The sequence below is a fragment of the Coregonus lavaretus genome (assembly GCF_964263955.1).
Source record: "Coregonus lavaretus genome assembly, chromosome: 4".
In the NCBI taxonomy this organism is placed as follows: Eukaryota; Metazoa; Chordata; class Actinopteri; order Salmoniformes; family Salmonidae; genus Coregonus; species Coregonus lavaretus.
The window spans coordinates 35,865,346-35,880,794 of record NC_139991.1 but is presented as its reverse complement, the minus strand read 5'-3'; the positions used below and the strand labels follow the sequence as shown (position 1 = coordinate 35,880,794).

At 47.1% G+C, this 15,449-nt stretch overlaps 1 protein-coding gene across 1 annotated transcript in view; it reads right to left on the bottom strand.

Annotated features, from left to right (window-relative positions):
- The window catches only part of col27a1a (collagen, type XXVII, alpha 1a), a gene marked incomplete at both ends in the record, with an annotated part of 366,083 nt that overhangs the window by 327,901 nt on the left and 22,733 nt on the right, over positions 1-15,449 (bottom strand). The window lies entirely within an intron of this gene.

Sequence of the window (15,449 nt, the reverse complement as noted above, 5' to 3'; positions counted from 1 at the left end):
TGTGTTTTTTTGCGCTGATCTTAACGGTTTTTGTACACAATGTTTCCGCCATCTTTTCCTATGACCGAAAAGAGCTTCTGGACATCAGAACAGCAAACACTAACCCTGATTTGGATGAAGAATTCTACTTCAATGCTCACACGAGATCAGGCCCTAATCCAAGACACTCGGTTGAGGAAAAGACAGCGATATAGAGGCCGAATTGGGGGCACCCTGATTAAACCACATCGGCGTGTAAATAAAACACCTCTACCCTCTGTTCTATTGGCAAATGTACAATCACTGGAGAACAAACTAGACGAGCTCCGTTCGAGAATATCCTATCAACGGGGCCTGAAGGACCGTAATATCCTATGCTTCACGGGGTAGTGGCTGTACGAGGACATGGTTAATATAAATCTAGCTGGTTTTTCTGTGCATCGACAGGACAGAACGTCAGCGTCTCGTCAACTAAAGGGCGGGAGTGTGTCTCTTTGTGAACAACAGCTGGTGCGCGATCTCTAATATTAAAGAAATCTTGAGGTTCTGTTCGCCTGAGTTAGAATACTTCATGATAAGCTCTAGACCATAATATTTACCAAGAGACTTTTCATCTACATTTTTCGTTGCTGTCTATTTACCACCACATACCAATGCTGGTACTAAGACTGCACTCAACAAACTATATAGGGCTATAAGCAAACAAGAAAATGCTCATCCAGAGGCAGCGCTCTTAGCGGCCAGTGATTTTAATGCAGGAAAACTGAAATCTGTTTTACCTCATTTTTACATGTTCAACTAGAGGGAAAAAAAGTATAGATCACCTTTACTCCACACACAGAGAAACATACAAAGCTCTCCCTCGCCCTGCATTTTGAAAATGTAACCATAGCTCTATCCTCCTGATTCCTGCTCACAGGCAAAAACTCAAAACAGGAAGTACCAGTGACACGCTCAATTTGGAAGTGGTACGATAAAGTGGATGCTAAGCTACATTACTATTTTGCTAGCACAGACTGGAATATGTATCAGGATTCATCCGATGGCATTGAGGAGTTTACCAAGTCAGTCCCCGGCTTCATTAATAAGTGCATAAATGACGTCGTCCCCACAGTGACCGTACGTATATATCCCAACCAGAAGCCATGTATTACTGGCAACATCCGCACTGAGCTAAAGACTAGACCTGCCCCTTTCAAGGAGCGGGACACTAACCCGGACGCTTATAAGAAATCCTGCTATTCCCTCCGACGAACCCTCAAACAGGCAAAGCTTCAATACAGGACTAAGATCGAATCCTATTACACCAGATCTGACGCTCGTCAGATGTGGCAGGGCTTGAAAACTATCGCGGATTACAGAGCGAAACCCTTCCATGACCTGCCCAGTGACACGAGCCTACCAGACGAGCTAAATGCCTTCTATGCTCGCTTCGAGGTACCGTGCGTGAACGCACCAGCTGTTCTGGACGACTGTCTGATCACGCTCTGCGTAGCCGATGTGAGTAAGACCTTTAAACAGGTTAACATTCACAAGGCCGGGGGGCCAGACGGATTACTAGGACACATACTCAGAGCACGTGCTGACCAGTTGGTAAGTGTCTTCACTGACATTTTCAACCTCTCCCTGACCCAGTCTGTAATACCTACATGTTTCAAGCAGACAACCTTAATCCCTGTGCCCAAGAACGCCAAGGTAACCTATCTAAATGACTATCACCCGGTAGCACTCACATCTGTAGCCATGAAATGCTTTGAAAGGCTGGTCATGGCTCACATCAACACCATCATCCCAGACACCCTGGACCCACTTGCATGGCGCCCCAACAGATCCACAAATGATGCAATCTCTATTGCACATCACACTGCCCTTTCCCACTTGGACAAAAGGAACACCTATGTAAGAATGCTGCTCATTGACTAAAGCTCAGTGTTCAACACCATAGTTCCCTTGAAGTTCATCACTAAGGTCCCTGGGACTTTAGTAGTCCTGATCACCGACAAAGATGAGACAGCCTATCGGGAGGAGGTCAGAGACCTGGTAGTGTGGTGCCAGGACAACAACCTCTTCCTCAATGTCAGTAAGACAAAGGAGCTGATCGTGACTACAGGAAACAGCGGGCCGAGCACGCCCCCATTCACATCGAAAGGGCTGTAGTGGAGCAGGTCTAGAGCTTTAATTTCCTCGGTGTCCACATCACTAAGGATCTATCATGCTCCAAACACACAAACACAGTCGTGAAGAGGGCACGACATCGCCTTTTCCCCCAAGAGGCTGAAAAGATTTGGCCCTCAGATCCTCAAAAAGATCTACAGCTGCACCATTGAGAGCATCTTGACTGGCTGCATCACCGCTTGGTATGGCAACTGCTTGGCATCTGACCGCAAGTTGCTACAGAGGGTAGTGTGTATGGCCCAGTACATCACCGGCTCCCTGCCATCCAGGACCTCTACACCAGGCTGTGTCAGAGGAAGGCCCCAAACATTGTCAAAGACTCCAGCCACCCAAGCCACAGACTGTTTGCTCTGGCAAGTGGTACCAATGCACAAAGTCTGGAACCAACAGGATCCTGACCAGTTTCTACCCCCGTGCCATAAGACTTCAAAACTGCTAAACAGCTAATCAAATGGCTACCCGGACTACCTACATTGACCCTTTGTTGCTCTCTTGCACTGACTCTATGCACACACACACTGGACTCTACCCACACACACATACACACACACACGACATGCACACACGTATACTGACGCCACACACACACGCGCACACACACAGACTTTCACACTCACCTCATACGCTGCTGCTACTGTCTATTATCTATTCTGTTGCCTAGTCACTTTACCCCTACCAATACAGTGCATTCGGAAAGTATTCAAACTCCTTCACTTTTTCCACTTTGTTACATTACAGCCTTATTCTAAAATGTATTTACTAAAAAAAAATCTCATCAATCTGCACACAATACCCCATAATGACAAAGTGAAAACAGGTTTGTAGAAATGTTTGCAAATGTATTTTAAAAAATTAAAAAATACCTTATTCAGACCCTTTGCTATGAGACTTGAAATTGAGCTCAGGTGCATCCTGTTTCCATTTATCATCCTTGAGATGTTTCTACAACTTCATTGGAGTCCATCTGTGGTAAATTCAACTGATTGGACATGATTTGGAAAGGCACACACCTGTCTATATAAGGTCCCACAGTTGACAGCGCATGTCAGAGCAAAAACCAAGCCATGAGGTCGAAGGAATTGTCCGTAGAGCTCCGAGACAGGATTGTGTCGAGGCACAGATCTGGGGAAGGGTACTAAAACATTTCTGCAGCATTGAAGGTCCACAAGAACACAGTGGACTCCATCATTCTTAAATGGAAGAAGTTTGGAACCAACAAGACACTTCCTAGAGCTGGCCGCCCAGCCAAACTAAACACTCATGGGAGAAGGGCCTTGGTCAGGGAGGTGACCAAGATCCCGATGGTCACTCTGAAAGAGCTCCAGACTTCCTCTGTGGAGATGGGAGAACCTTCCAGAAGGACAAGCATCTCTGCAGCACTCCACCAGTCAGGCCTTTATGGTAGAGTGGCCAGACGGAAGCCACTAAAGGACTCCATGAGAAACAAGATTCTCTGGTCTGATGAAACAAAGATTGAATTCTTTGGCCTGAATGCAAAGCGTCACGTCTGGAGGAAACCTGGCACCATCCCTACGGTGAAGCATGGTTGTGGCAGCATCATGCTGTGGGGATATTTTTCAGTGGCAGGGACTGGGAGACTAGTCAGGATCAAGGGAAAGATAAACAGACCAAAGTATAGAGAGATCCTTGATGAAAACCTGCTCCATAGCACTCAGGACCTCAGACTGGGATAAAAGTTCACCTTCCAACAGGACTTCTACCCTAAGCACACAGCCAAGACAACGCAGGAGTGGCTTCGGGACAAGTCTCTGAATGTCCTTGAGTAGCCCAGCCAGAGCCCGGACTTGAACCCGATCAAACATCTCGGGAGAGACCTGAAAATAGCAGTGCAACGACACTCCCCATCCAACCTGACAGATCTTGAGAGTGTCTGCATAGAAGAATGGGAGAAACTCCCCAAATACAGGTGTGACAAGCTTGTATCCTCATACCCAAGAAGACTCGAGACTGTTGAAGCACCTTTGGCAGCGATTACAAAGTCCTAAGTAAAGAGTCTTCATTCTTATGTAAATTTGCCAAAATTCATAAAAACCTGTTTTTGCTTTGTCATTATGTGGGTATTTTGTGTAGATTGATGAAGAAAAAAAAACAATTTAATCAATTTTAGAATAAGGCTGTAACGTAACAAAATGTGGAAAAAGTCAAGGGGTCTGAATACTTTCCGAATGCACTGGATGTACAGTACATAGCTACCTCAATTGCCTCGTACCCCTGCACATTGACTCGGTACTGGTACTCCCTGTATATAGCCATGTTATTTTCTACCCCATATATATAGCCATGTTATTTTTACTCTTTATTTGTGTTTGTTATTCACTGTGTATTTATTACTCGATTCACTTTTTATATTATTTTATTTTTTAATGTAATATCTTTAACTCTGCATTGTTGGAAATGGACCCGTAAGTAAGCATTTCAGTGTTAGTCTACACCTGTTGACTAAGAAGAATGTAACAAATAACATTTGATTTGATTTGTACACACACACACACATGCACATGAATAAATAACAAAATACACATAGAAGATACATTGTCCACAGTGGAGCTGAAAGCAGGGCAGGTATTAGCTAGAACAGAGTGGCTGTGCACATACACTAACATTTACACATTAACATTGCACACTCATAGAAGAGGACAGGATAGGACAGGAGAGAGTAGCAAAAAATTGAGCAGAATTTTGGAGCATCCACAGTATGACAGAGAAGTAAATGCATCTTTATCATACTTGTGAATGAGAGCCATGTGTACACAATACATATTTGTATTAACAAAGGAGTGATTAATAATTGTTGACTGTTTGCACCTGAGATTTTACCTCAGACGAAACATACAGGATTATAAATTGATTTAGATGTCACGTTCGTTGAAGGACGGATGAGACCAAGGCGCAGCGTGAAATGCATACATGTTTATTTCAACGATAAACACACGAACAAAACAACAAACCAACGTAACGTGAAGTCCTCAGGCTAAACACAAAACAAGCCTACACACGGAACAAGATCCCACAACAACTGAATGCAAGCAGGCTGCCTAAGTATGATCCCCAATCAGAGACAACGAGTGACAGCTGTCTCTGATTGGGAATCACACCCGGCCAAACATAGAAATACAACACCTAGACTGAGAACATAGAAAATACAACATAGAACTCCACACCCTTACTCATCATACTATAGTTCCATAAGTCAGGGTGTGACAGTACCCCCAAAGGTGCGGACTCCGACCGCACCAACCTGACATAACAGGGAAGGGTCCGGGTGGGCATTCCGCCTCGGAGGCGGATCCGGCTCCGGGTGTGACGACCACATTCTCTCAGCATCCCCGTTATGCCCCTGGTCTGGTCTGGACCTCGGCGCGCTGCTTCCCCTCTCCTTCCTCCCACGATGTACCAAGCCCTGTCTGGACCCTGGTGTGGGAGACCCCGAACCTGGAGAGGGGCTGACGTCTGGGTCTGGACTGGAGCCACTGACCGGAGCTGGACTAGGCACCGGTGGAGCGGACTGCTCTGGCTCCGGACTGGAGCCGCTGACCGGAGCTGAACTTGGCACCGGTGGAGCGGACTGCTCTGGCTCCGGAGTGGAGCCGCTGACCGGAGCTGGACTAGGAACCGGTGGAGCGGACTGCTCTGGCTCAGGAGTGGAGCAGCTGACCGGAGCTGGACTAGGCACCGGTGGAGCGGACTGCTCTGGCTCCGGAGTGGAGCCGCTGACCGGAGTTGGACTGGACCCCGGTGGAGCGGACTGCTCTGGCTCCGGAGCGGAGCAGCTGACCGGTGAACACACATCACTGGCTTGGTGCGGGTAGCAGGCACGGGCCGGGCCGGACTGGGAACACGCACCACTGGCCTTGTGCGAGGAGCAGGAACGGGCCGGGCCGGACTGGGAACACGCACCACTGGCTTGGTGCGGGGAGCAGGAACGGGCCGGGCCGGACTGGCGACACTCACCACTGGTCTGGTGCGAGGAACAGGAACGGGCCGGGCCGGACTGGGAACACGCACCACTGGCTTGGTGCGGGGAGCAGGCACGGGCCGTACCTGACTGGGAACACGCACCACTGGCTTGGTGCGAGGAGCAGGAACGGGCCGGGCCTGACTGGCGACACGCAACACTGGCTTGGTGCGGGGAGCAGGCACGGGCCGTACCGGACTGTGGAGGCGGACTGGAGGTCTGGAGCGGAGAGCTGGCACAACCCGTCCTGGCTGGATGCCCACTTTTGCACGGCACGTGCGTGGTGCTAGCACAGGACACACTGGACTGTGCCGGTGCACTGGCAACACAGTGCGTAGCTCCGCATAACACGGAGCCTGCATAGTAACACGCTTCCTAGCGTGAGTACGGGGAGTTGGCTCTGCTCTGAACCCAGGCTCCGCCAACCATCCCCTGTGCCCCCCCAAAAAACTTTCTTGGGGCTGCTTCTCAGGCTTTCGTCATGACCGCGTCCTCTTGGGTCGCCGTTTCTCCTCTCCTGCCTGGGCTTCCTCCTTCGCCCAGGGTCCTCTACATAGAAAATACAACATAGAACTCCACACCCTGACTCAACATACTAGAGTTCCATAAGTCAGGGCGTGACATTAGACTCCAAGTTCTACGACTTCAGGCTGGTTTCTGGGACCCAGATTAAGCCTACTCCTGGACTAAAAAGCATGCTGAATAGACAATGTCCATTAAAAGCACATTTTGTTCTAGAAGTAGGCTTAATCTGGATGCGGGAAGAAGGTCTCTCAAGTCCTCAAGAATCACTTAGCATGTCTGAAGAAAAGTAGGGTCTAAGGCATAAACTACAGACTATAATACAAGGATGTAAAACAGAAAAGCTCCTAAAGGGTTAAAAACATAAATGGAGTATATTTATAACTTTTTCCAGAGGCTGCACTGCAACAGAGGAAATCCCTTCACAGTAAGAAAAGGACAGACGAAGAGTTATGATAGTCCATTGACCACAACTGAAGAGGACAGCGATGACACCCATATTGGGACTATCCCAGCTGGAGAGCACAGTCATTATAGACTCTAATAGCATAGTAATGTTGGAGCTGGACTGTGTCAGTAAAGATATACCCATGAAAATCCAAGGTGTTATGTTGGAGAGAGGAATATAAGGGAAAGTGAGAATTCTATTCCATCCAAGCTCTGTGTCTGTGTATGAGATAATACTGAGAAACATAGCCAGCAAACACCCACACACATGCTAACTCTGGCCTACAACACACACATTACACACTCACCAGATGCCTGCTAAAGTGAATATGATTACAAACTAAACTGCAGTTATAGCAGGAGAGTAATGCCCAGACACTCTTAAAGACGCAATCAGCAGTTGCTACCTCAATTTTGGGATTTATAAATGAATTATATGTACCCATTGATTTTTGAAGAATATATCTTATAAATGCCTCATGAGCTAAGTTCAACTGTCGTACCCTATCATAAAAATGTTTTATTCCCGCAGTGGTCTAAGTGTTGCGGCGTCACTACAGCCTGGCGGCGCACAATTGGCCCAGCATCGTCCGGGTTAGGGGAGGGTTTGGCCGGGGGGGGGGGGACTTTACTTGGCTCATCGCGCTCTAGCGACTCCTTGTGGCGGGCCGGGCGCCTTGCAGTCGTCAGTTGAAAGATGTTTCCTCCGACACATTGGTGCAGCTGGCTTCTGGGTTAAGCAGGCGGGTGTTAAGAAGCGCGGCTTGGCGGGTCATGTTTCGGAGGACGAATGACTCGACCTTCGCCTTTCCCGAGCCCGTTGGGGAGTTGCAGCAATGAGACAAGATCGTAATCACAAAATTGCTACCCCTTATTATTATTATTATTTATTATTTACAAAATTGGGGAGATAAAGGGGTTAAAACAAAAATTACATATAAAAATACACGTTTTATTCCAATGTTTGTAAACAAAGTAAATGTAAACAAACACTGTATAGCCTAAAAACATGGTTGAAACTATCATTTGGATATCATGAATGGTCAGTCCTTGCATCGATAGCTCTGTCTTTGAATTTGAGAGTGGTTAAATTTCTCCAGCCCCATCCCCCAGCTTTTTACCGAAACGGTGTTGGGGAGTACGCTTTCTTATTGTTTCAACTGCTGATTGCCGCTTTAAGCGCAGGAAAAACTGCACAATTTCTGATTGCAGGGCTAGTTTCTGTAGGTTTGGAAAAACGCTCTTCCTGGGAAAGAGAGAGGAACATGGGGCGATAGGTTCAGTACACATCATTCAGAATGTGGGCTGGCCCTCATTGACAGCTACCTTTCAGGCTGTGACAATGCCGGGCTTCGGGTTTATTAGTGGGTAAGAGCGTTGTGCCAGTAACCGAAAGGTCGCTGGTTCTAATCCCCGAGCCAACTAGGTGAAAAATCTGTCGATGTGCCCTTGAGCAAGGCACTTAACCCTAATTGCTTCTGTAAGTCGCTCTGGATAAGAGCGTCTGCTAAATGACTAAAATGTAAATGTAAATGTAATGAAGCACAATTCGCTACGATAAACTGTAATATTTTATTGAAAGTTCTACTCTCCACTCACGGCAGTAGGTTAAATGCACACTCTCCTCTGACACATATTGTAATTTAAATCACTTGACTCACTTCAAGTGAGACCACTTAAATCCCTAGTTTATCTACCTTTGACTAGACTTAACGCCACAGCCCCCTCCACATGCAATGATCCATTCATTAGCCTGCTAGCCAGGCCCCAGATCTGTATGTCCTCCCCTGTCTATTGTTGTGAAACTACCGTTGTCCTAGCGTGTACAGACCTGGGACCAGGTTATAGCTAGCATACTGCAACATCACTCTCCCACATGGGAACGCTGACCTTTGACAGTGCACACACACTAAACTTAACCTAAAAACCTCTCTATCTCTGGAGCAGGCAGGCCATATGTGTGGAAGGAAAACCTAGAAGATGATTCCTAGTGTGATTTTGTTTAGTCTCTCCCTTTGCTCTGATCGACAGCTACCTTTCAGGCTGTGACAATGCCGGGCTTCGGGTTTATTAAAAAAAGGCATTCAAGAACCCATCAGGGAGAGTTCCCCCTGCCTCCGCTCCCTGCTACGCTTTCAATGAGGGGCATAATTGAACATTTTTACATTTACATTTACATTTTAGTCATTTAGCAGACGCTCTTATCCAGAGCGACTTACAGGAGCAATTAGGGTTAAGTGCCTTGCTCAAGGGCACATTTACGTCATTTAGCAGACGCTCTTATCCAGAGCGACTACAAATTGGTGCATTCACCCTATAGCCAGTGGGATAACCACTTTACAATTATACTTTTTTTTGGGGGGGGTAGAAGGATTACTTTATCCTATCCCAGGTGTTCCTTAAAGAGGTGGGGTTTCAAATGTCTCCGGAAGGTGAACGTTTTCCTTCTGTGAAATTCTAGGAAAATCAGCAGATGATCCAGCAGCCCCTCTCAGGAGACAGTTAAAACATTGAAGTCTTGTAGATCGATACATTGCACTCTTTTGTCTATAAAGCCCTCTTGCATAAACTTACGCCATACCTTACCTCATTGTTAACTTATAGATGTACGGGCTACTGGACCCGGGCTCAGGGATGACTTGGGTAGGTCTGCGTTTAGTTTTTTGCACCTTATGTTTGGAATGATCTACACTAAAATTGGAGGAATTGGTGCCTCTAGGGCATTTCAGACTTTTATCTGAAGAATGTGTCTGTTTTTTATGATTGTGTTTGGCTTTTCGTTTATTGTTGTGTATAATAATGTGTATTTTAATGTGTATTTGTAGTTTAATGTGTTTATTGTATTTTTATGTGTATTGTTCATGATGTCATCAGCACATGCCATTTGCAGTTTAAATATATAGCCAATACATTTTGTATTGAATAACAGTGTAATTTATACTGAACAAAAATATAAACGCAACATGCAACAATTTCAAATATTTTACAGTTCATATAGGGAAATCAGTCAATTGAAATAAATTCATCAGGCCCTAATCAACGGATTTCACATGACTGGGAATACAGATATGCATCTGTTGGTCACAGATACCTTAAAAGAAAGGTAGGGGCGTGCATCAGAAAACCAATCAGTATCTGGTGTGACCACCATTTGCCTCATGCAGCGTGACATTTTCAGCTTCCAGGAATTGTGTACAGATCCTTGCGACATGGGGCTGTGCACTATCATGCTGAAACATGAGGTGATGGCGGCGGATGAATGGCACGACAATGGGCCTCAGGAGCTCGTCACGGTATCTCTTTGCATTAAAATTGCCATTGATAAATTGCAATAGTGTTCGTTGTCCATAGCTTATGCCTGCCCATACCATAACCTCACAGCCACCATTGGGCACTATGTTCACAACCGCTCGCCCACACAACGCCATACACGTGGCCTGCGGTTGTGAGGCCAGTTGGACGTACTGCCAAATTCTCTAAAACGACGTTGGAGGCGGTTTATGGTAGAGAACATTAAATTCTCTGGCAATAACTCTGGTGGACATTCCTGCAGTCAGCATGCCAATTGTACACTCCCTCAAAACTTGAGACATCTGTGGCATCGTGCTGTGTGACAAAACTGCACGTTTTAGAGTGGCCTTTTATTGTCCCTGTGTAATGATCATGCTGTTTTATCAGCTTCTTGATATGCCACACCTGTCAGGTGGATGGATTATTTTGGCAAAAGAGAAATGCTCACTAACAGGGATGTAAACAAATTTGTACACACAATTTGAGAGAAATAATTTTTTTGTGCGTATGGAACATTTCTAGGATCTTTTATTTCAGCTCATGAAACATGGGACCAACACGTTACATGTTGCGTTTTTATTTTTGTTGAGTGTACATTATGGTTTCAGTAAGAAAACATTTTCGTAATGAACAGCTAGTGTGTGCTTGTCATAGACAGTACATTGTGTGATAACATGCCAGAGATAGAGAAAAGAGGAGATAGGAATCCCATTGTGCAATGATTGGAGGAACGTATAATGCCTCACACAGCAGACTGTTGACCAATTGCGTTCACGTTGTCATGCTGCGTCACGCAATGCCTTCTCAAAGTCACGGTATGAGTCGAGTAACTGTTACGGAGTCTAGTTGATAGGTAATCGACTAGTTGGACTGTTCCCCAGACTCCAGGCGTAGGCATTTGTACAAGGCTTAACAAGGCTATTGAACTGAACATTGGTGTCTGTCTTTATTCCTTAATTCAACATATCATACAGAAACATGGTATCAGAAGTGGCTCGGAAAACACACGTTTGTTATTTTTGTAGCTAAGTACAGTATAGGCGCAGTTACGTTCCATATGCGAACACAAGCCGTTTCCTACTCACAACACTGATCAACTCGTGTTAGCTGGCTAGCTAGCATCACTACCTACCTCCATGACTGAAGACAAAGAAATCTCCTATTCCATTGCTATGGCAGCGAACATTCCGCCACCAAATCACATGGTTCTCACAGGGGACTGGAATACTAATTGGGACAACTTCAGGGATGAATTCGAGGACTATGCGCTGGCGACCGGTCTACATGAGAAACCCAACGAGGTACAAGCGGCAACTCTGAGGAGTTTAATGGGCAGCGAATGCAGGCATATCTACCGGCACAATCTCACCCTCACGGCACGACAACAGTGTGATGCAAAGGCTATATTGGATGCATTGGAGAATTACTTCAAACCCGCAAGAAACGTAATTTACGAGCGGTTCGTTTTCGGAAGCTGCAAACAGGAAGAGGGTGAGTCAGTACACAACTTTGTAACCCGTTTGAGAGAGAAATCCGCCACTTGTGAATACGGGGGATTGAAAGATGAACTGATTCGTGACAAAATAGTACTGGGAATTGCAAATGAGAATACGCGCCGGCGTCTACTGAGAGAGAGAGGCTTAACATTAGTAACTGCCATCGAAATGTGCCGCACTGCTGAAGTCACTGACATGAGAATGAGAGCAATGGAAACGGAAACCCCACGCTCCGACGTTGATACTGTTCACGCTGTTGCTAGGCAGACATTCAGACAAAACCAATCGAGGCAGAGTAATTCACCACGAACGGTGAACACAGAGAGCCCCGTAGCATGTAAATACTGTGGGAATACACACACACGTGGCAAAGAGCACTGCCCGGCCTATGGAAAACCATGCAGAGCTTGTGGAAATAATAATCACTTTGCAAAAGTGTGTCTCAAAAGCAAAAGAAGGGTGAGTGAGGGCAAGATTCACTGTGTTGATGATGTTACTCAATGTTCAGAGCTGAACAGTGAAAGTGACATTTACATGCATGAATCCATTGGGGCTGTACACTCAAGAGGGAAGAAATGGTTTGTGACACTACGATTACACAACAAGCAACAACAATGTCAACTGGATTCGGGTGCTACATGCAACGTAATGAGCTACAAAGACAAAATCCATCTGGCACCTGACACACATCTAGTTCCCAGCGATACTAGACTAAAGCTGTACTCAGGAGAACTAATGAGCTCTATGGGCACCTTTGAGACCGAATGTGTTATTCGGGGACGCAAACACAAGCTGGAGTTCGAGATTGTGAAAACCAGTCAAAATCCTCTCCTCTCAGGCTCTACATGCGAACGCCTGGGACTGATGCAGTTCACTGTACCAAATGACCTGCACATTGTGGATCATGTCCAGCATGGACCCCTGTCCAAAGAACAACTACTCAGCAGATATAACGATGTATTCAACATGCCCGTTGAATCAGTGCCTGGGGAGGTACACTTTGAAGTGGATGAGAGCATTACTCCAGTCCAGTGTGCTCCTCGCAATGTGCCCATTGCAATGAAAGTGGCTGTGAAGGCCCAGCTGGACAAGTATGAGGCCGATGGCCACATGACATCTGTGACTGAACCAACTGACTGGATCAGCAATATGGTCATAGTGAAAAAACCAGAGAAGCTGAGGGTCTGCATCGACCCAAAGCATCTGAACCAAGCACTGAAACGATCCCACTACATCATGCCGACACTAGAGGATGTCCTCTATAAGCTTCCCAAGGCCAGGATTTTCACCTTGGTGGATGCCCGAGAGGCATTCCTTCAATGCAAGCTGGACGAAGAAAGCAGCTTCATGACTACCTTCTGGACCCCCTGGGGTCGGAAACGCTGGCTCAAGCTCCCGTTTGGTGTCTCAGTGGCGCCTGAGGTATACCAACGCAAGCAGCACGAGTTACTGGCTGGGCTCAAGGGCATTGAACCCATCGCCGATGATATCCTGATCGTAGGCTGTGGTGAAACAGACGAAGAAGCAGAACGCGACCACGATGTGAAGCTCCTGGCACTGATGGAGCGCTGCCGATCAGTTAAGCTTCGTCTTGGCCTGAAGAAGCTGCAGTTCAAGGTGAAAGACGTCCACTTCCATGGCCACATTCTCTCGGCAAAAGGCCTGAAGCCGGACCCAGACAAGGTCCAAGCGATCCTCGACATGCCAAACCCGTCTGATGCAAAAGGAGTACAGCGTCTCATCGGCTTTGCAAACTATCTTGCAAAGTTCATGCCACACCTATCAGCAGTCTGTGAGCCTCTGCGCCGGTTGCTGGACAAAGACACACCATGGCACTGGCTACCCAAGCACGAGGCCGCAGTGCAGGAGATGAAATCTCTGGCTTCATCCATGCCAGTGTTGCGCTACTACGACGTCACGAAGCCTGTCACAATCCAGAGCGACTCTAGCCAAAGGGGACTTGGATGCTGCCTTATGCAGGAAGGCCAGCCCGTTGCGTTTGCCTCGAGAGCGCTCACCCCCACCGAACAAAACTATGCACAAATTGAGAAAGAGTGCCTCAGCATCGTCTTCTCCTGCCAGCGATTCCATCACTACTTATATGGTCGAGAGCTGGTCACCGCTGAAACTGACCACAAACCACTCATTGCCATATTCAGTAAACCTCTCCTCAACGCGCCCAAGAGGCTTCAAAGTATGCTCCTGACTCTGCAAAACTACAGCCTGAAGGTCATTTACAAGCCAGGACCTGAGATGTACATCAGCGACACACTGAGCAGGGCAACAGCACAATGTACAGGTAGAGGCACTGCCTATCAGCGGCAGGCCATCTGTTCGCTACAGCAGGAACAACAAGATGTTCAACAGATCAATCAGGCAGACTACTTAAACGTGACAGATCACCGCCTAGCCCAGATCAGGCAACATACTGACAAGGACGAACACCTACAGTCACTGAAGTCCATGGCTCTCGCAGGTTGGCCATATCTGAAAGAGGAGACACCTTTCACAGTGAGAGAATACTGGACCTTTCGAGATGAGATCAGTGTGCAAAACGGCGTCTTGTTCAGAGGTCAGAAGGTCATTATTCCCAAATCACTACGTCCAGAGATGCTTACCCGCATACACTCCAGTCACGTTGGAGGTGACGCATGCTACCGTCAGCCTCGTGAAACATTATACTGGCCAAACATGCAAGCAGAAATTAAAGACTTTGTCAGCAACTGTACCACATGCAACGAGTACGCTCATGAACAGCAAAAGGAAACCATGATGTCACACGAACTGCCCACAAGGGCCTGGCAAATCATCAGCATGGACTTATTGAGCCACAGACAAAAGGACTATCTTCTCCTCGTTGATCATTACTCTGACTTTTGGGAAATTGAACTGCTCCCTGACTTGTCCGCAGAGACGGTCATAAAGCGCTGCAAGGCGCAGTTTGCAAGGCAAGGTCAGCCTGACAAGGTAATCACGGACAATGGCCCACAATTCACTGCACAGTTCAAGCGTTTCGCCTCAGAATGGGAGTTTGACCACGTGACCTCCTCTCCAAGACACCCAAAAGCAAATGGCAAGGCAGAATCAGCTGTCAAGATTGCAAAAAACCTGTTAAGCAGGGCCTTGCGCGACCGCAACGACCCATGGAAAGCGATCTTACAGTGGAGGAACACACCCACCGAAAACATGGACAGCAGCCCAGCACAACGCCTTCTATCCAGACGTCTGAAGACTACTATCCCCGTAGCTAACAAGCTACTTGAGCCCTGCGTCATGGTTGGCGTCACGGACAAACTGCGTCACAGAAAGCAGCTCGCTAAGTGCTTCTACGACCGGACTGCTCGAGACCTACCAGAGCTGGAGGTGGGTGAAACTATAAGGATGAAACCGCTGCCGGGAGACCACACAGGACTTTGGAGGCTGGGCACATGCCTACAGAGAGTTGCACCACGTTCTTACCTGGTGGATGTTGGTGGCTCCCTCTATCGTCGCAATCGGGTGGATCTGCGCGTAGCAGAGCAGACAAACCAGAACATGCCATACACTCACTTAGATGAGCTGGA